General features: G+C 33.4%; 1 protein-coding gene across 2 annotated transcripts in view; it reads left to right on the top strand.

Annotated features, from left to right (window-relative positions):
• The first annotated feature begins 11555 nt into the window (after positions 1 to 11555).
• The window catches only part of LOC146993754 (uncharacterized), a 28103-nt gene continuing 18385 nt past the window's right edge, over positions 11556 to 21273 (top strand). Inside the window, exons 1-2 of one of the 2 annotated variants that reach the window (XM_085806908.1) lie at positions 11556 to 11748; positions 16129 to 16400. The gene's annotated coding sequence lies outside the window, so the exon portion shown is untranslated. Of the gene's footprint in view, positions 11749 to 15057; positions 16401 to 21273 lie in introns of those variants that run through there. The other variant, XM_085806906.1, reaches the window with a different exon arrangement.

Raw genomic sequence — 21273 nt, 5'->3', positions numbered from 1 at the left:
AATCTTCTTCAGATGTATGGAGCTTCATATAGCGACCAAGCATTTCACTTCCACAAACGAAAATTTGAGCACTTGCAAACTGTTTCCTTTCGATGATCTTAGAGGGACGACTGCGTAATCTCTGCTTTATCTAGATATTTAGACTTCCAGAATGGCTAGATAATCTAAATATCGGAAGATTAAAGGTGTTATCTTATTCTTGAACCTGGATGATAACCCCTCATATAATATTGCAGCGGCTGCTCCTAGAAAACTGGATGACACCCCCCTTTCCCTGTTTAGTCTTGCCAGCCACTGCTGCTATCCTTAAAGCTCAACTCGATTGCTGAGCTACTCAGTGGCGTAAAGGGGGTGTATGATGCGCCGGTCGCAGAGGGGCACCAAATGGTCTCCAAACAAGATTTTCATCATATCACTGTGTTTTTTTTCGGGAAGAGGGCGCCAAAAAGGTATTTTGCCCCGGGCGCCAGTTATGCTCGCCACTCCACTGGAGCTACTCAAATCTTTTGTTTGCAACACTACAGAAGACACTGCCTCCAATTAGGGGCTAGAGTGGACAACTGTCCCTGGGCGTAGTGTCACGGAAATGCCAAACTGACGAAGTTTTAGAATGAAACAGTTTCCATACTTAGAAAACAGAAGGGTGTACGAAATCTGCAGTTGTCTTTAGGCGCTGAAAACTATAGCAAGTCTTTAGCCATATTGGATGTCCAGTAATAGATTGCATGCATCTTAGAATGTCACCCACTGTCACCACCACCAGATGATGGGAGTCATTAGCATAGATATCGCATCATCTAAAGACGGCTCTCCAGTGGCTGAGCGGTAAAGCCGATAAACTCGGGCCGGGGCTCGAATCCCGGTGAGCAGATTGGCTGCTAACTAAGCTTTTTCATGGTTTCCATATGTGTAACCTATATACAGTCCAATTTCCCTTAGAAAGTCTTTCACGAAGCCATCCCTTCCCTTAGACAGGTAGCCCTCGAATGTTTCGCCATAACTAAATAAACTGAACACAACTCATCATCTGTAAGAGAAGATGTCAGTTCTTCATATCCTGGCGTGGTTGTTTGTGGAAAACCACTACCAGAGTTGGATTATCCATTAAGGAAAGTAAGCACGTGCTTAGGGCATCAGGTAAAAGCGGCGTTACAAAAAGGTGCTTAAAGATTCAAAGAAATTGTGCAAAGGCTCCACAAAAATAAAATTCTCACTGCAGATTTAGAAGGGAATACATAGTGCAGTTAATCCAAGCCCAAGAAAGAGGGAATGATGAGAAAGAGGCGTTATACTATAGATGGGTATCTGGAGGCAGCAAAATCTTTGAAGTGCTACGGGCATATAAAAGTCTTAATTTGGCGATGAGCATTACTAAACCTTCAGATAGCTGCTCCCTTTGTTCGAAATGTAATCCAAACTACTGACATGATGTGTATAGTCGCACTTTGGCCTTCTTTCAAACTTCCAGACAAAGTCGTCCAGATATTGTCTATAGAACTGTCACGCTGAGACTACAAATCGATGTTGTTAAAACCAAATGTACCGTGCAGTAGCTTCCTTTCATGTTTTGAGCATACACCATGCTTTATACCCTTTCCTACACCCCATAGATGTCATGCTACGTATATGTGCATGCTGTACAATACCGGACCTTAAGTGATCTCCTAATTGATCTTTTTGTTGCATCTTCTTGTTTGTACTAACGTTACATTAATTTCTCCATTTCATTCTTAATTTTTATTATTTATATAATTGCAGAACTGATCAGCTATCGTGGATGACTTCTTAAATCGCAATATTTTACAGGAGCGGAAGCCCGCTGTCCACTAGGAAGGTTGGGATTTATGCTACTGACCGGGAAATTCGCTTAGCTACATATAGGAACTGTGTGCAGCCAAAATAAAATAAGATACTAAGTCACTAATTTTCTCTTTCCTTACCGCTTGGCTTTGTGTTCTAATTAGAAGCACGTTCGGCTGGCAATAGGTAAGTCCAGAATGCAAATCCTGGGGCGGTCATTCGCTGATATTTTCTATTTCAAATAAATACCTGAAGGCTCAACCAACTAACCAAGTGGTTCCCAAACTAAAATGTGGTAGACGATAATTCTTCACCACCAGCAGGTGGCGATTAGGTTACCACCTCCCCAACTGCCTTTTAAATGGGGAAGAATGTACGGAATTTTCTTTTTTTCTCAACGCATGCTTTCATGATGTAATTAGAAGCACTTCTGGATGGCAGTCTTTAAGCCCAGATTTCGAATCCAGGATAGGTCATTTCTGATTTTTTTTTCTCCTAAATAAACCTAATATTATACATCACCATTCTATGGTACTCTACACTCATCTGCAGTAGCACAATCGCAAATAGAGCTACCAGTGCTTTAATATCGAGATTAGTGTACATAGTGACTCTGAAATTGCAGTTTCGATGGTAATGGTTCAGAGGCACATGTTCTACTGTAGTGTGGATTAGGTTAACATGTCTTTCTGGAGCTGTTTCCAAAGCAGAAGGGTGCTGATCATTCTACAGATTTAAGGCGAATGATAAGGCCTTTACCGAAGCTTATAAGTTGGGTAAATCAATGTCTACATGATATTTTTTCTGATTACATACTTTTTGTTTTGTGTCATATGGGGACAAACTGTATACTAGTTTTTATGCCTGCTTTGAATCAGACACTAATTTTTGTTTGCAGCATCACTATAGGGTTTGCAGTCATACCCTGCTACACGACACTTGAACCATTAGCATCTATGTTCACATATTGCTCAATTGATTTATTAGTTATAGTTTATGTGCATACATTTCTTTGTCATATGTGTATGTATTTTAATATGAATCTTTTGTAAAAAATAAATTAGACTTGCATATATGCATAGGCAAGCTAGTTTGCTATACGAAAATAAAATAAAATTAAAAATCCCGTTCCTTAGACCATATCAACTGGCTGTTTACCCAAGTCACATATATTGCTATAGCACCAGATGTGAAATTTAAATCGACCACTTCATTTGAAAGTTATAAAATGGACATCTGTATACTATGTTATCTTTTAGTATATAGTTTATGTCTTGTATATAGCTCAGCTGTTGAATTTTTATGGCAAAGGTCCTGAGGGCTATCTGCTTAAAAGAAGAGATGCCCTTCTTTGAGCACTTTTTGAATGAAACTGACTTGTTTCGTATTAAACATAGCGAAAACTGTAAAAACAGAGATGTAACTAACCCATTTGATAGAATTCAAACCTAAATTGTATCACCAGTATTCTGTGGTCTTATCTATTCAGAACCGAAACCGGTGGAATTCTTCTAAAGCAAGATTTTGGTTTATGTTTGCATATAGATATTACTTATGCAGTAGATCATTATCAGACATATAAAAATAGTGATATCAGTGAATGAAATTTAAAAAAAATAATAATTCCATTTTGCTACAAACTTCATACACAGAAAACAAGAGAAATAATGCTTTGAATTTTGCTCATGAGAAGAAGCATTAAATAATACAGCACTTTTGATGAGCACAGTTAATTGGTGTGTATATGTATTTTAATCAGTGAGCTGTTCTAAAAGATTTTTCATGGAATGGTCAGACTTTCTTAATTTCTCAACCAGACTAGCAGCATTGTTCATCTGACATGAGACAAACTTAAATTAAGATATACATAATTTTTAAAACAGGGCACATAAATTTAATTTATGTTAGCCATTATATAGAAAACTGGCTAAATAAACAGAAAATCTAAACAATACAGCCTCCTATTCCACAAACAAAAAAAGGACAAATAATCTTAAAATGAACTCAATGATTGCAGACTATAGTAATAACAATTTATTCAGAATGAATGTAGATGCAATATTTTACTTTTAAATATGTCATGAAACTCGTAGTGATCATCCAGCTAATTCAGTTTACTTTTAAAAAAAGTGTGCATTGAAATAAAAAAATAAAAATAAATTTAAAAAAAAAAAAAAAAAACAAGAATTTAAAGAAAAAAGAACAAGAGCTTTTCATTATTAAAAACTGTTATGACCTAGAAGAAATCTAATCATATCCTTTCACATTACCATCCATGCACACCAATCACATAATCATCCAGCTAGTTGGAGAAAAATGGTTTTAGGTAATGAATGTATTTTGCTTTTTTAATTTCCCTGATGTGAAACTCAGCCAGATCAGATTCGTGAATTTAATTGTGAAATACGGGTATTGAGAAGCAGCTGTCATTGGCGAAGGGCTTGGGCATATTGTAGATGACAGTAGGAATCTGCCCAGAAGCTGGCCCATAGTTATCCCTATGGGACGGACAGATAGAGGACTAATGTCAATTTCAAAAATATGTCTCTGCAATAATATTTTATTAAATTAATTATGTGAGGTTTGTTTGGTGCATTATGAAAAATGAGCACTATTTATGAACAACTTAAGATACTTAACAGTAAATTATCATCACATACATCACAAAAAAGAAATGTATCTCTTTGAGTGTGCATATAGTGAGCTTGGATATATATATATATATATATATATAAAAGTATATTTTATTTAGTATTATAATATATTATTCTTTTTCATATTTTTATGTTAAATGATAATTCTTAAATAGATAAGAATGAACGAATTTATAAAAACAATCATCTCAACCTTTATAATAAATGACACCTAAAGGTTTTCTCAAAATTTAATACAGTTATTCCCATACATGTTGATTTGGCATCCATAGTTGTTATGGCCAAACTATTATAATGCAAATAATAGAAGAAAAAAAATACAAAATGCATTTTAAATGAGAACAGGCCACATCATGCCAAAATAATTTGTACTAAAATTCCAATCATAAGCAAAAATATACAAGTATAAAATAAAAAAATATTGTTCTGACATCAAATACAATACTGCTTATTTTGCTTATAGTACTTAACATTTTATTCAGGGTTAAATTAAAACACCAAAATTCTCAACATTAGAGATACAGAAAATATATTAAAAATGTATATGATATAGTATACAATCTCAGCATGCACAATTTATCAATTAAATTTGACTTCCTTTATATGCATTTTTCAAATCATGAGAAACAGTTTTTGACTGATTTTTGTGATGAAACACTAGAAGATATTTTCCGAGAAAAGATGCTTTAAGGCAAACTGGCTTGCATTCATATTACACGTGGAAAAATCATGACGACGCTTATGCAGGCAGTCCATTCACCAGGATTCAAGCTATTAGTGTTCAGCTTCTCACCAGCTTGTCCACTGGCACACAACAGCCTCTTGTAATACATTATCTGCAGACATGAAATCCTTCTGTATTTATATGAAAAGAAAAAGTTATACATTCAATATTAATTACAAAACCCATTTTCATACATGCCTACTGACAAATTATAAGTAATCCTCAACTCATGATGAGTATTGTTCCAATAGTTCCATCATAAGTTCATACTGATGTAACTCAGGGTCTTAATAAAATTATACCTTGGTATGTTAGATTATATTGTTATGAATAAGGCTTCTGTTTCACATGAAAATGGTTTAAGGAGGTATAAACTTATGTGGCATTTATAAACAATTTATTTGCATACATTCACATGAATTTTATAAAATTAATACATATACATCCCTTTCATTAGTTGATAAGAACAAAAAATATATACAAAATTCTTTTAATTAAAATAATGGATAAGTAACTGTTACTTATTTGAAAGAATTATTGTAAAATACAACTTAGTGAAAAATTATTATTCAGGTATGATCAGAATCCTATAAAAACAATGCATGTATGCATAAGCTGTTTATATTTTTCTGTAAAATAAACATTTGATCTGGACAACTGCATACTTTTATTTCAAGATGCTTTTTTAGTTAGGACTACCTAATATACACTCATGTTTGTGAAAATCACAACCATGAAGAAATTATGCACTTTGAACCAAACTTACATGAAATGTAAAGTGAGTTAAGACACACAAATAAAGAATTAGAATTACAAAGGGATTATGCATGCATGAAATGAGAACTGGCAGTACTAAAGGACTGTAAAGTTGTGCTGAAATCTGTTTATCATCCTCCGTCTGCAGTGAACATTTAATTTGTGCTCAGTATGCCTCGTCAACAGCGGAGGATGCCATACCAACAAGTTTGAACGAGGCCACATCGTCTGTACGCAAGAGGGTGGACTTTCATATCAAACAATCACAGCCCGCACGCAGCACAATGCCACAACAGTGATGCATGTTTGGAAGAAACGGACAGCGAGAACCAAACAAGGTGAAATCCTGGCAATGGGGCACACAACAGCACAGGACGACAAACACCTCATCTGCATGGCTGTGATGGATTGTAGAGCATCCTCTCATATGTTAGTACAATATTGGAGCACGGTTACAAGTGTTCGTCACTGTCTGCTGCAACATGAACTGCATGCAACGATTCCTCTACGCAGGATTGCCCTGTCACTGAGTAACATATGCCTCCGACTTCAGTGAGCACTGCAACTCAGTGCGTGGCGTGCTCTGTGGCAACAAGTTGCTTTCTCCAACAAATCTGGCTACAATCTGGAGTATAATGATGACAGAGTATGCATTATTCGATGCATTCCAGGCACTATATTTTAGGGGAAAAAATACCTGTGCACAAGCCTTCTTTAAGGTACAACAGGTTTTGAATCTTCCCCAGATATGTTGCTCAATCAGCATGCCTAGGATTTCATCGGTTAGCGACTCGCACGTACAGCTAGTGGGGCACACACTGAAACTGAACTTTCACATCAAGTCAAAGCCATTCCCCAGGATTACATTCAGAACCTATACGATTCAATGCCACGATGTGTACAGGCTCTCGCTCAGCATGACAGAAACCCAAAGTACTGATTTTCCAACTTTCGTTTTTTTTCGTTTGTAAATGTGATCATTTACTTGTATCACTATCGGTAATATGCGGAATAAATTTCATTCATTTCCGACAATTCCTTCATGGTGTTGCATTTTTCACAAACATTAGTGTGTCTACAGCTTCCAGTGCCTGTTCAGCATACTCTCGTATGTTACTGAAGATAAATGACTAACTGAAGACAATTTTTAATCTCTATTGAAATGCCCGTAATGATTCATTGCTAAGCACAGAATCTTAAATAACACTTTTCACTCCTAGCAATGCCTCATTCTGCCTCTAGTCCATCATCAGAAAACTCCATGAACCTGCTGTGGAGGAAGCTCCACGTTTATAAAATCATTGCCGTCATCTTCAAAGGCAGAATTACAGAGGTTCTGAGAATCCCATATTATCTTTAAATTCTTTCAAAGCTTTTCTCAAGCCTTTTCTTGTACAATGCAATCATAAAATGCTTGTTGAAATTCTACTCAGTATCAACTGTAATCTCCAAATGCGGCTTTATGAATTTGTGTCCATCATCTATACAAATTACACTGACCAAAAAAAAAAAAAAAAAAAAATTATCTAATTTTTAAAATCGCATTATCTTTCGGCTATGCCGAACTGGATGACGAAAGGGGCAATTCTCAGAACCGGCACATTTCCAGGAAACCCATGTAGCTAGGTTACCATTTTCACTTACTACAAAGACAATGCCAAACAATAATCGATTATCGCTCAGATTGGGACCATGTGATCCTTCAGAAGCAGAACTTTCATCTGATTGGTTCATTTCTACCCAGGACAGAGTTTCAGCCGAGACATTTTTGGCGAGGTTTGAAGAACTATCACATAGCCGCTACATTGTTTCTGTAACTAGGTGGGATTCTTTTTTTTCTAAGAATCCTCCCATTTAAACCAGTGCTACTAAAAATCTTATTTCCCAGGAAAGTCCCGTCTAGCAGGGACTGTTGCTAGAAGTAAATAACCGCTTTAATCAACACTCACAAATAATATAGTGAAATCACAATGACCAAAATTAGCCTCAATCTACTATGTCTAATCCATTTTCGAAACACATGTTTCGCTTTTGTGATAAGAGGAGAGTGGAATGTGGAAATGAACATGAGCTCAGCATAAGAGCGTATAGGTAGTGATCACTTTAGGTTTTCTACAAATGACATTCAGTGGATGACTTGAATGTTGCCTTTTTTCCCCTCCAAGATAGCTAGATGGTGTTACTAGGTGGCTTAAAGTACAGTCAAAAGTCTTTAATCCGGAATGATCTATAATCCGGACCTCAAAGCTACAAACTTCCTGCACATGCTTAAACGCATTCCTGCACATGCTTAAACGCATGCGCATATGCGTTTAATGTATAATGGACGGTATAAGCTAAGCTAAAATGATCTATTTCAGTTAATGTTGCATATCGCGTTGTTCCTTAATCTTCTAATTGGATCCGGCTTATTATTTTTTGCAGACTGTTAGAGCAATTTTATAAAAAGTAAGCTTGAACTTTCGATTATGTCAAAAAGAGTTTCCGATTCTGGAGATATCAAAGGATTTACAAGCGAAAGCATGTTTTGATGTCCATCAAACAAAAAGTGGAATTGCTGCAAAAAATGGTTAAAGGCATGAAGAAAGTGACAGAGAGGTGATTTGTTTCTCTAACCATTCCGAAATCTGTTTATCAATTTCGCGCTGCTCTGCATGAGAGAGGGGGTACGTCGCAGCGTGTAATGAACTGGAAGTTGATCTGTCAGCACTATCCTCATCTTCAGGGCAGATGTTTTTATTTTATTCGGCTTATAATTCCTCACTAAATGTAGTATTTCATCTCGATGTACTCCGTCTTTGATATGATTTAAATCAAATTCATCATTATAAATATCACAAATACACATGAAATAGTTTTCTGGTTGCAATTTTCTAATTTCGACTATGCGTAATGTATGCTTTACGCATGCACACGTTGAAAGAAAAGTTAAATAAAGTAAACAAATAAATATGAAACTCTTTTTGTAAATTTTGATACCCTTTAGATCAAAATTGCTCTTTATTTCATATTTTTAATTTTATAATTTCTGCATGCCATCTTAAAAGATTTAAACTGATGAGCTATAATACAAAAAACCGATAATCTAAAATCGCCGAAGAGTCCAAATTAAAGACTTTTAACTGTTTATGATAACCAAACGAGCACCACAGCATTTAATGGGTTAATATATGATAATAATTACACAGATTGGAATTTGCTAGCAAGTTTGCCCTTGAAACAGAAAAGAAAATTAAAAATCCTGCTCCAGAGGACATTCCAGCTGGCAAATTTATGAAATTTATATACTACTGTTACGAAATAATTTGATCCAGTTTTGTGAAATTAACAAAATATATGGCATTAATGAACTATACAATCATTTGATGCATATTTTAACTTTGAATGTCAAAACAGAATAGGGACTTAAGACAAAATCCCATAAATATATACAAAGGTTACATTGAAGCTTTCTTCTTGTAATTTTTTACCTTAATGCCAACTTAACACAACTGTTGAAACACAGTGAAGCAAACACAAACTGACATTCATTCTATGATTTCAGCTGCATACTCAACTTCTCGCCTACGACTCTGCAGTTCTGCAATTCTAAGATGTTTCTTCAAGTAAAAAATTGGTCGATGTGTACATGGATACCGAGGATGTGTAATTCTTAAAAATGCACCAAGCAGTGGGCGATTCTTCATTGTTTTTCTTGAAGTCCTGTTTTAGATATTTTTGCATGTTTACAGAATTAATTCAAATTTGTAACCTGCGATATGATGAGCACGAAAACAATCGATTTGGCAATTTTTTTAAAACTCACCAATCTGGACCATAATATCTAGTTTTACCATATTGCTGTTGTGAAAAGACATGTTTGAGGATGAGTACAAGTTTAACAATTTAAAAATACTGTAATCCTAAAAACAAATCATATGGACCATGGCAGACAAAAAAATAAAAAAGGCACTGCAAAAGCATATGGTTAGACATGGCCAGAATCTCATAAAAAATAGCACACATTAGCTTCCTGGCAAAACATACTTTGGCTCAACTTCGATGTTAATGTTTCTAGTTAAGTAGAAGCAACATTAAAACTGGTTTGCAGTAAATGCTGCCAAATGAACACATAACTGAAATATTTGCTGATATTAAGAAAAATATTAATTTGTTCAGCTAGACATTTAGTACCAATGCTCATCCAATAACAACAACAAAATTATAAATTTGTTCACAGAATGTAATAAGAAATTTGTGTAAATAAGCACATAAGCAGCAGGGAAAAAAAAAAAAAAAAAAGAAGGCACATCAATATCACTGCCACACCATACAATTACATTTGAATAAGAAAAAAGAGTTATGCGCACAGCATTGAAAGAATACCTTTGAAGTACACCATATTCATTTCTTACCCTGAATCGAACAGAACCATGTAATTATTTAATCTGCAACTACATTCTGAAATTTAATAATACACACAAATTATATACATTTAATACACATTTTGTACTGAAATTAAATAATTACAAATATAGTTTTTACTAACCTATACATGCAGAAATTCAGGTAAAAAAGATCGCATTCACCAGTTTGCTTTAAAAAAATGAATTAACATAAATAATTACAACTGAAAACCTATTCATTTAAGCAAATAATGGATTATAAATTTTACCTTACAATCAAGAATGGGAATAGCCGCATCACACCCACACCACGCTGCATACAGGCAAGAGAACATTTAACTGGGCTTAATAACAAAACAACCACATCACAGCAAAAGCTACTGCTTCTTGCTGCAATTTTTAATTTCGCTACAAATAACAGAATAATACTAGAATTGCTTACAATAAATGTACATAGAATGTTAGGCTTTTGGTATTATTATTACACGCTCTAGCTAGACTGAAGTTAATATGTTAATGTTTCCGGCTAAGCATGTTCAACTAGATGCATTATTAAAGCTGGTTTCCAATAACGTCTGGAAAGTTGAGCGCAGATAACCAAAATATTTGCTCAGCCAGATATTTAACATTACAATTAATACGATATCAAAGAGAACATGAAAAAATGAGTATATTTGTTCAAAAGAACACAGAAATACAAGAATATATTATATTTCGCAGGATTTAATAAGAAAAATGGGTGAATAAGTACATAAACGACACGATTTTTTTTCTTCCTTTTAACTGCACACACAAACCGATAAACTATATACAATTCATAAATAATTTTGTATTCAAAGTTAATTAAATATTTACAAAATCAAAAATAATTCTTACCTATACATTCAGCAGAAAAAGAATTATGCCTATAATTGCGGTCTGTGCAAGAAAAAAAATAATGATTAAAATTAATCAAAAAGACAATTAAATTAAAAAAAGGCTATTCATTTAGGTGGAAAAAGCATTAGAATTTTAATTTATTTGATTTTCAACTTAAAATTTGGAACAATAGATATCACTCGTATACTCACCACCACACCATCAGACCACGTTCGAGAACAAAATGGCGCTCGATTCGCATGGCACATTGGAGGCATGTTCATGCGCAGATGGTCTCTGCGCAACCAGTCGTACGTTTAGCATTTTTACCAAGGAGGTTAGAATAGATGGAGTAAGCATGACGTCACAAAATTGAAGCCGAGGAAGGATCGACAGCGTGACATCACGACTGATGAGCATGGCTGCCGTATGGCGTACGGATAAGACGAAAGGTTTGTTTATAATTGTATTGAAACTGCGCAGCCAGAAAAAAATGGGTGAATGTAGTGAAGGATATAACAATCATTCCCGCTGCTACGCAGCTAATTTCATAAGTAAATGCCATAAACAGGTATTTTAGTATTTCTATTATTCTGACCTCCTTGATTTAAACTATTCCAACCGTTCAGGAAAAAGATAAACATTATGAACAGAAAAATCTGCCCTTTTTACTTCCTTGTATGAAGTAAAAAGGAAGTATTGTAATCGCGAAAAGTTTTTCGCGTCATATTTCAACGAAAATATCCATTTTGACCGCTATAAAATGCAATTTAACGATGTTTTTGCGTCATATCTGTACGTAAGGACAGAATAAAAGACTCGTTTCCTCAAAAAAAAAAAAAAAAAAAAAAAAAAAAAAATATAAAACTGCTTTAAAATTAATTCTGAAGAGAATTTTTCGTGGCGTCTGTACGAACGTATGTGCGTACGTACGTATCTCGCATAACTCGAAAACGAGTAGCCTCAGAACATTGAAATTTTGTATATAGGACTGCTATAACATGTAGATATGCACCTCGTATTTTGGTTGCAATGGGCCGCAATTTATATATATGTCCCCTCTGTTACTCGGCACAGTGATCTCAGTTTCTTTACTCTTATATGTTTGTAAATTGTACATTTTTTGCTTTAAAAATGATTGAATTATGTTGTTCTTATCTTCCAGTTAAGGTTTTTATGCCTTTCGGAATTCTGGATGCAATATTTGTACAATTATCAACAATTTAAAAGCTGTTTAAGTGCGGTTAAGTTTTAAATAACATGGCGGACATATTTGTTTACATTTGAAACAGCAGAATTGTAGATTTGTTGCCAATCTGGAGAGACTAAGCTTCGCAACAACAAAAATAACGCCTTCATTTATTATTGCGAATTAAATCCTGCTTAATCCTTTCTGGAATTTTTTCGAGGAAATAGGTGTTTAAGATTTACTTCGTAATTTTTAATACAGCTATTTTGAGTTTTTATGTATTTTTGCCTTGTCGCGAAGTGAGAACTGATATAATTGAATGAGAAATACTAAATCGTCTGTGAAAAACTGTTCTTTTCTGTTTTGTTTGCTTAATTTCTTTCATACATCGTTCTAGCTTTATTATAATATTTGAATAGAACATGTGGCAACGATAAGATAATTCTTCAAATGATATAAATTTTGTGCATTCAGAGTATCGTTATAGTAAACAAATATAGTGGATTTTAAAGAGTGCATTTATTCTATTGTGGTTTATGCGCTGTCGACGAAGTAGATTTTATTCAATCCAATCAATTTAAATGAAATTCAAGATAAAAATGCGTATAATTTAATATTCTGTACAAGGAAGTCATGTGGTGTACACATCAGATTTTTTACTTCTTTGTACGAAGTAAAAAGGAAGTATTGTAATCGCGAAAAGTTTCAGGCAACATATTTCAACGAGAATATCCATTTTAACCGTTATCGAATGCAATTTAACGATGTTTTTGCTTGATTTATGTACGTAAGAACAGAATAAAAGACGCTTTTCCTCCAAAAAAATTATAAAACTGCTTTAAAATTAATTTTGAAGAGAATGTTTCGTGGCGTCTGTACGAACGTATGTACGTACGTATCTCGCATAACTCAAAAATGAGTAGCCTCAAAACGTTTAAATTTTGTATATAGGACTGCTATAACATGTAGATGTGCACCTCGAATTTTGGTTGCAATCGGCCGCACCAAACGTATATAAATATATTTATATATATATATCCACTCTGTTACCCGGTTCAGTGATCTCAGTTTCTTTACTCTTATATGTTTGTAAATTGTACATTTTTTGCTTTAAAAATGATTGAATTATGTTGTTTTTATCTGCCGGTTAAGGTTTTTATGCCTTAAGTAAATCTGTATGCAATATTTTTAGAATTATCAACAATTTTAAAGTTGTTTAAGTGCCGCTAAGCGTTTTTTTATGGCGGCCATTGATTGTTTACATTTGAAACAGCAGACTAGTGGATTTGTTGCCAATCCATAGAAACTTAGCTAAGATATCGTCTTCATTTATTATTGCCAATTAAATCTTGCTTAATCCTTTCTGTAATTTTTTCGAGGAAATAAGTGTTTAAGATTTACTTTGTAATTTTTAATATAGATATTTTGAGTTTTTATATATTTTTGCCTTCTAGCGAAGTGAGAACTGAATTAATTGAATGAAAAATACTCAATCGTCTGTGAAAAACTGTTTCTTTTTTGTTTTGTTTGCTTAATTTCTTTTATACATCATTCTAGCTTTATTATAGTATTTGAATAGAACATGTGGCAACGATTAGATAATTCTATTCTTTAAATGATATAAATTTTGTGCATTATCAGTTATAATATGAACAAATATAATACTGTTGAGTGAATCTAGCGCCAGAGTTTAAATGAAATGCAAGAAAAATTGCGTATAATTTAATATTCCGTACGAGGAAGTCATGTGGTGTACACATCAGATTTTTTATATATACTTTAATAAAAGGAAATGTGTTCCTTCTTTTAATATATACAAGAAATGGAACCCATTTTCCTTTCTAAACTTTTGAAAGTCGATAACGCTTAAAAAATGCTAAACTACGTCAATATAAATATATAATATAATATATAAAATTTGCTTACAATTTTAAAAAAGTAACTTTTGATTCAGGAAAGCTTTAGAAACTTAAAATTACTGAAGTTTTCTTCATACAAATTTGTAGCCACAGCTTTAATGTTCTCTAAATAATTTAACGTGTAATGTAAATAAAAGTAATATGCTTAACTCCATCAGTACTGAAATGGCATAGTTAAGAATTATCATACAAGTACTGTATTGAAAGGCTTATAATTTTTATATAATACATGAAACTACCTTGAATTATAAAAGAAAAGTAGTTACATAAATAAGAAAACGTGATTTCAAACCCATTATAATCTCATGGAAATTAAGAATACAGCTGCGGGAAATCTCTTGTCAAAAAGTACATTTTGAGTTGTCTAACATTATGCATGTATTGTATGCATGTATGTAAAAGTATAAACTGAAAATTCAGAAGTAAGTTGACAAGAAAGTTTTTGTAACTTATATATGGATTTGAAATATATGTGAAAATGTTTTAAAAACGTATCATGAATCATATGAGAAATTCGTCATTTTAAAAAACTACGAGAGAGAAGTCACACATCTTTATATGAGTGCGAAAAATCGGAACTTAAGATTCTCTAAAAGGTCCTAAAATGTTAAATAATTAAAGTTTTAACTAATACCGCTAAAGAGCCAAAGATTGGCCCCCAACCGAAATTGCAACCCTAAAGCGTCGCAACAACATGGCTGACGACTCTCCCATATCAGTCGTGACGTCACGCATCGTGACGTATCATGGCTTCATTTTCATTGCATGGGAACATACGTTGAAGGTTTACTCCATCTATTCTAACCTCCTTGATTTTTACCATGTTTGAGCTAGCCGTCCGACGTCGTACGGGTAGACACTTCCTAGACACAGCCAATCCAAACATTAAAACCTTCGTAATCGATAAACAACGGCCATTTCATTATCGGTGGCAAAAACCTGCCTATCGATAGTAAAAGGACAGTTTGGGCCATCCGAAAAAGCGGCGACCAAAGTAAACACCTATTTTTCAAACAGCGGATGAAACGGGAGGAGTTTGAACAATTATGTACAGACAAACGCCAAATGTTTACGGGAAAGTGTACTTTGCTGTGATTGGTTGGAGGGTTATCTTTTTACGCCAAACTGGACACTGGCGCCAAATACGTAAATCTAGTAAAAATAGAAATCGTATTCCGCCATTTTCGTCGGTGAGTTTTTTTACTGCACTGCTAATTCTTAATATTCTTAATTATTTGTATTATTTTAATTATTATTAAACTTAATAATATTATACTTAATATTTGTATTATTTAATTATTTGTATTATTATTTGTATTCTTTTGTTATTTGTATTATTTTTATTATGTCTTTGTCTAAGCAAACAGGAAAAAGGAAAATACTTATAATCGAAGATTCGATGATAAAATATTTAGAAGAATATTTATTGCTGAATTTACTGGATTATGAAGTTCATTTTCATTGTTTTCCGGGTTTCATTGAAAGGTTGACACGCAAGATAGCCTTGGCTTAATCCTAGTATACGGTGCACATGAGAGTTGGCGAAATTTGGGTTTAAGAGACTAATAAGCGCGCCAATTGTGGTAACCAAGCCGATTTTGAATGCTCTGGATGAGAGTGCATTTGGGAGCATTTTGGTGTTGGCGACAATTTTAAAAATCGCGCCAAGGCCGCACCGTATACTAGGATTTTACCATAACCTTGATAGACAATCAATTTGAGTTAGTTTTGGTTCACGTTGGTACCAATAACTCTTGTGACACTTTGGATGATATTCATCATAAATATGATTGTCTGTATAAGGTTATTGAGCGTTTAAACCCGAAGATCATTCTCTTTTCAGGTATCCTCCCGCGTGAACGAAATTTATTCGAGAATGGTTTCAACCCGTACAGTTTAAAGAAGCTGCACAGAAAATTAGCTCGGATAAACACTAATCTCTTCGAAGCATTCAAAGGCCGAGAAGCTTTTTCTTTTTGCAGATCTGGTGAGTACTATTGGAGTACTTGTTTGTCAAGAGACGGATTGCATCTGAACCGTAAGGGTAATGCACAGCTTGGGAGAATTTTTGTGAAGCACATAAAGAGCGTTTTGAATGTGAAATCCCTTCCAAAGGTAAGTGCTACATCTTTTTCCGCTATTGAGTTTCCAGCTTTATCCACTGAGCACAGCTTTAGTATTAGTCCTTTTCGGCAAGAAATTTGTTTGGCGACATTTTGGAGCGATAAATGTAAAATTATGATAACCTTGCTAACCCTAAATACTGATCTGAGAAGCATGCCGCCATTTCTGTCCACGTAACGTTAACGAATTTGGTAGGTATCAGAGCTTTGATGGCAGGAGGGATAAATTGCATGTTTTTCTTAAAGTTACGTTTGTGTTAGGACAGCACAACATTTAAAATATTTTAAAAAAGCTAAAATTTGATAGTTTAAACTGATGCTTTTAATATTACATCACATGAGTCTTGACATTTTTTCATATGTCAACTCTGCATATTATTATAAACTCCACCCAAGGAAAAAAAAAAAAAAAAAAAAACATTTTCAGTAGCATGAGGTAAACTTTTTGTGTTTCCTTTGCTAAGGAGATCAAAACTACCATGGTCTAAAAGTACTTTTTTGCCTCATATTAGAATTATAGGGATGTGTAACTGCATGAATTCATAGGTTCAAATCAGGACCAAAATTATTGCTTTTATAACATTTTTATAATTTGACTGACTATAAAATAATACAATGTTGCTTAGATTATGGAATATACTGCTTATAATTTACAGTTCTCAAATTTTGTAAATCTTACAACCTAATAGCTGTATATGAATAACCTTCACTGAGTACAATTACTTTTATTAATAGTATGTTGACATAACAGTCGACTTTTTATTTTAAATTTTATGCCAATTTTCTACATTACTTAAACATTTTATCTGACAGAAATCTGAATTTTTTGTAATAAAAGTAAGAGTACAATTTATATATAAAAATTTGACTACATGGCAAGCACTTAAATACTGATTTCAATGTCTTTAAATGTTATTATTATAAAGTTTAGATATATTCTTATTAAGATATACTTTTATTCTCTCATAAAGTTTAGATGTACAGAACAGAAGGCACACTTTGTGCTTACAACTACTTGTCAACTACTTGTGGCAAGATAACTTATGATAATAATTAAGTTCAAATGTAAAATTTAAATTCAAATAAATAAACCATATTTTTCGACCTATAGATGCAACACTTCTTCACTTCAGAAGTAAGATTTAGAATTAAGAAATAAGAAAATAAGAGAGAATTATGAATAAAAAATAAATATATATGCTGGCTAGGAGATGAAGGATGCCTTTAAGAGAACTTTTAGTACTTTTAAAGAGAAGTACTTTTTAAGAGAAACTGGCTCAGATTCACGTTACATGTACGAAAAACCACAAAAGCTCCCATATAGCCAGCCTGAACTACCACTGTTCAGTGGCTTATCACTCCAACACTAGTGGATTCCAATGACTGTTTCAATTTTTCACAGAAATCATCATTTATGATGATAGTTGTATTATTACCATTGGTACAAAATTTACTCATTATGATAATTTAATTTTAGCTTTTAAATTATAAACATAAATTACTTGTAATAAATTTAGGGATTAAAAAATACACACTTCTTAATATTTTTACCATTTACAAAATTTAATCATAAAAAGTATTTTTAACGCTGCTACAAAACTTGCTCATTATAATTTAATTTGATTTCCTTTGAAATATTTTTTTATTTTCTTTTAATAACAGAATCTAAGAAACTAAAGTAACATATACTACTAGTTTGAAATGCATTTATGAACCTCTTGTAAATTTCATTATTCATAACATAAAAATTAACCTTTTGTAAATTTAAAATATTAGCTAAGTACTAATATAATATAAATAGTAACTAACTACTTAAAATATTAATGTTTAATACATTAATATTATATTTTGTAATTTAAAATATTAACCTTCTGTAAATTTCATTACTCATAAACATAATCACTGCCATAAATTCATTTACGGTAGTGTTTCAAGAATTTATCATAGCAGTACTAGAAATGTTGAAAATTAGAGAAAGACTGTTTATTCTGATCAAGAGCTTTTTTTTTTCAGGATTGTTATTTAATCTAGATCGGGTTTTGTTGACAATCCACCATTTTTTCCCGATCTTCAAAGCCAGGTATACATTGGCGACCGAAGTTTGTCGCCAAATAAAAAAATCGCCAAAAGGACCAATACTAAAGCTGTTCCATTCACTGTTTCAAGAAAACATCCTTCTGTACCTATCACAATTTTGGATAATTATCCTCGTGCTTCTGTCATTTCAGATACTTCAAGTACTCACTCTAAACCTCTTTATTCAAGTGTTTTGAAACGGGTTTCTTCTGTTTGCAGCACTTTGGATAGTTATCTTGATAGTTTAGGCTTATCAGATTCTAGTGTTTCAGTTTCGTGTGCTCCTTCAAGTGTTCCTTCGAAACCATTTTATTCAAGTGTTTTGAAACGGGTTTCGCATGTCTGCACTACATTGGATAGTCGTCCTAATGTTTTAGCATTACCAGGCGTTTTGACTGATTTTCATAACCATCCCAGTATTTCAGTATTGTTGGATTCTCCTGATGTTCTGTCTAAACCTCTTTATTCAGAAGTTTTAAAATATGGTATAAAATAAAATAGCAGGTTCCACCAACTTAGTCAGAGTTGCTGTAATAAAATTAAAGCTTATGCACAGTTAGGTGTATCCACAGATCAAATTCAAGAATTTATCAGAGACGGAAGTGGACTGCGGGATAATGCGGAGGGCATATATGATAAAGATGTCTTTGTAACACGAAGAGTGATAAACACTTACAAAAAGCCGTTAGTATGTTCCTTTCCTGGTGATGATTCACTTTCAGTTGCCACAATAGTTGAAAAACTCAGGCAAGAATCATATGATCCAGTACTTATTTATAGACCACAAGGAAAGCCAACATTGTACGGTCCAAGAGGGCTTGATGAACTTTCTTCTACAAATGAGTCTTTTGCATTAGGCTTGCAGACTAAACAGCAGAAAGATATGATGATTAAAGGTTGCTCCAGGATTTTATGTATTGATTCTACTCACAAAACAAATCAATATGATTTTTATTTATTAAATTTAATCGTTCCTGATGAGTTTGGTAGTGGTTATTCTGTAGCGCATTTCATTACAAATAAGTTAGACCAGGATACAATGTATAATTTATTCCTCAGTATCAAATGTGTAATACCTGAACTTTGTCAATTGTCTTATGACAGATGATGATAAGATTACCCATCCTGCATTTGATAAAGTATTTGGTCCTGGTATTGCACATTTGTTACGTAAATGGCATGTGCATCGTGCTTGGCAACGTAATTTGTGCCGAATGGTTACTAATGAAAAACATAAAGATGAAATCTATTTTAATATGGTAGCATTACTTGAAGAAACCAATTCTGCTCGACTCATAGTGATGATGGATGGTTTCCTTCAGGAGTTTCGAACTATTGCACCATCTTTTATACAATATTTTGAAGAACATTACTTTAGCCGTGCTATTCTTTGGTCAATGGCCCATAGAAACTTCCCTCATGCGTTCACAGATACCAATATGAATTGTGAATCGTTTCATAATAAATTAAAAACAACATATTTTAGACGAAAATTTAACAGGCTTTTAGATAAATTAATTGAAGTACTTTTAAAAATTGAAGAGGATACATACATGGCTCACAGCTATAAAATTAAAACTAATTACAAGCAGAGTACTTGTCCACCAACATATAATAAGCGACATGATTCGGGAATAAAAATTTTAGATAGTGATGTTGTAAGGATCTTAAGTTTTACTAACGTTTATTTTATTTTAAATCTTTACTATCACTTCTTATTTTCTACTTCCGGCCAGAATTAAAAGCTTTAACTTATTTATGCAAAATTTCTCTGCCAAACGCCAAGTACTTAAGTTGTGGCTTTTTTCCAAGCGAGAGAGAGGAAGGAGTTAGTCGAAGCAGGCCGCTTGCCTTAGAAGTTTTACTCGGTTGCTGTTTGCCTTCCAGGCCAGAGGTTTAATCCTCGTGATAATTTTAAACGTATTGTAGTGTTAACAGTTCTCTGTACTACATACGGCTTCCTGTTAATATCCGGCCAATCTTACACGTAGGCCCTTGTTGATTATTCCAAATTTAAGTTAGAGTTTAGTTATATTTTTATATTCTTACGTTCAGACCACAAGTAGTTGGTCTCTGTATTCCGAAGTACGGAAATTATTGTAAAGAGTGAAAAAATAAAGGGTTTCGTATACCCTTCCTGTGTATCTTGTCTACTTCCCACAGTTATTGAACATAGCTTATATAAGCTCCCTGTTCCGAGTCAGGTCTGTGCATGTTCCCAAAGAAAGTAAGGCGGAACATTGAACCTGATAATGTAACGGGCTGGTTTTTTATTGTGGACTGTAAAATCACAGACTTCTAATATTCAGTATACAGTTAAATGCTTATATTAGTTATGTCCTCAAACTGATCACTGTTACTCTAAATGTATTAGCTTATCTTGCCGTAATTTGTGTAGTCATTTATATGATTGTAATTGTCCAGATTTCAGTCCATTATGTAAACACATTCATAAAGTACATTCAGTCAGACAAAGAGATCCATTCTTCTTCGTAACAGATACTCATAAAAGCAAAAGCTGTTCATCAGCCATACAAACAGGTACAAAGTCTGTTATTTTGAATGCAGTAGCATGTAACTTAGAACATAAAATCGATAATTGTAAGACTTTAATATCTAAATTACAGGTTATGCTGCCTAATCCAACAGTTAAAAAAATATTGTTGCCTACTATAACAAAAAATTTGAAAGAAATTGTTTCTAATTGTAAAGGTGTAATAGAGTCGAACTATCTGAAAGAATTTCCTGACAAAATGCCATTTGTCAGTGTTCCCCCAAATTTAAAATTA

This window comes from Stegodyphus dumicola, chromosome 12 (genome assembly GCF_044657685.1).
Source record: "Stegodyphus dumicola isolate Sdum_Otavi_A_Nest chromosome 12, ASM4465768v1".
Taxonomy (NCBI): Eukaryota; Metazoa; Arthropoda; class Arachnida; order Araneae; family Eresidae; genus Stegodyphus; species Stegodyphus dumicola.
The sequence above is the reverse complement of the archived record's forward strand: the minus strand, read 5'-3'. Positions and strand labels throughout refer to the sequence as shown.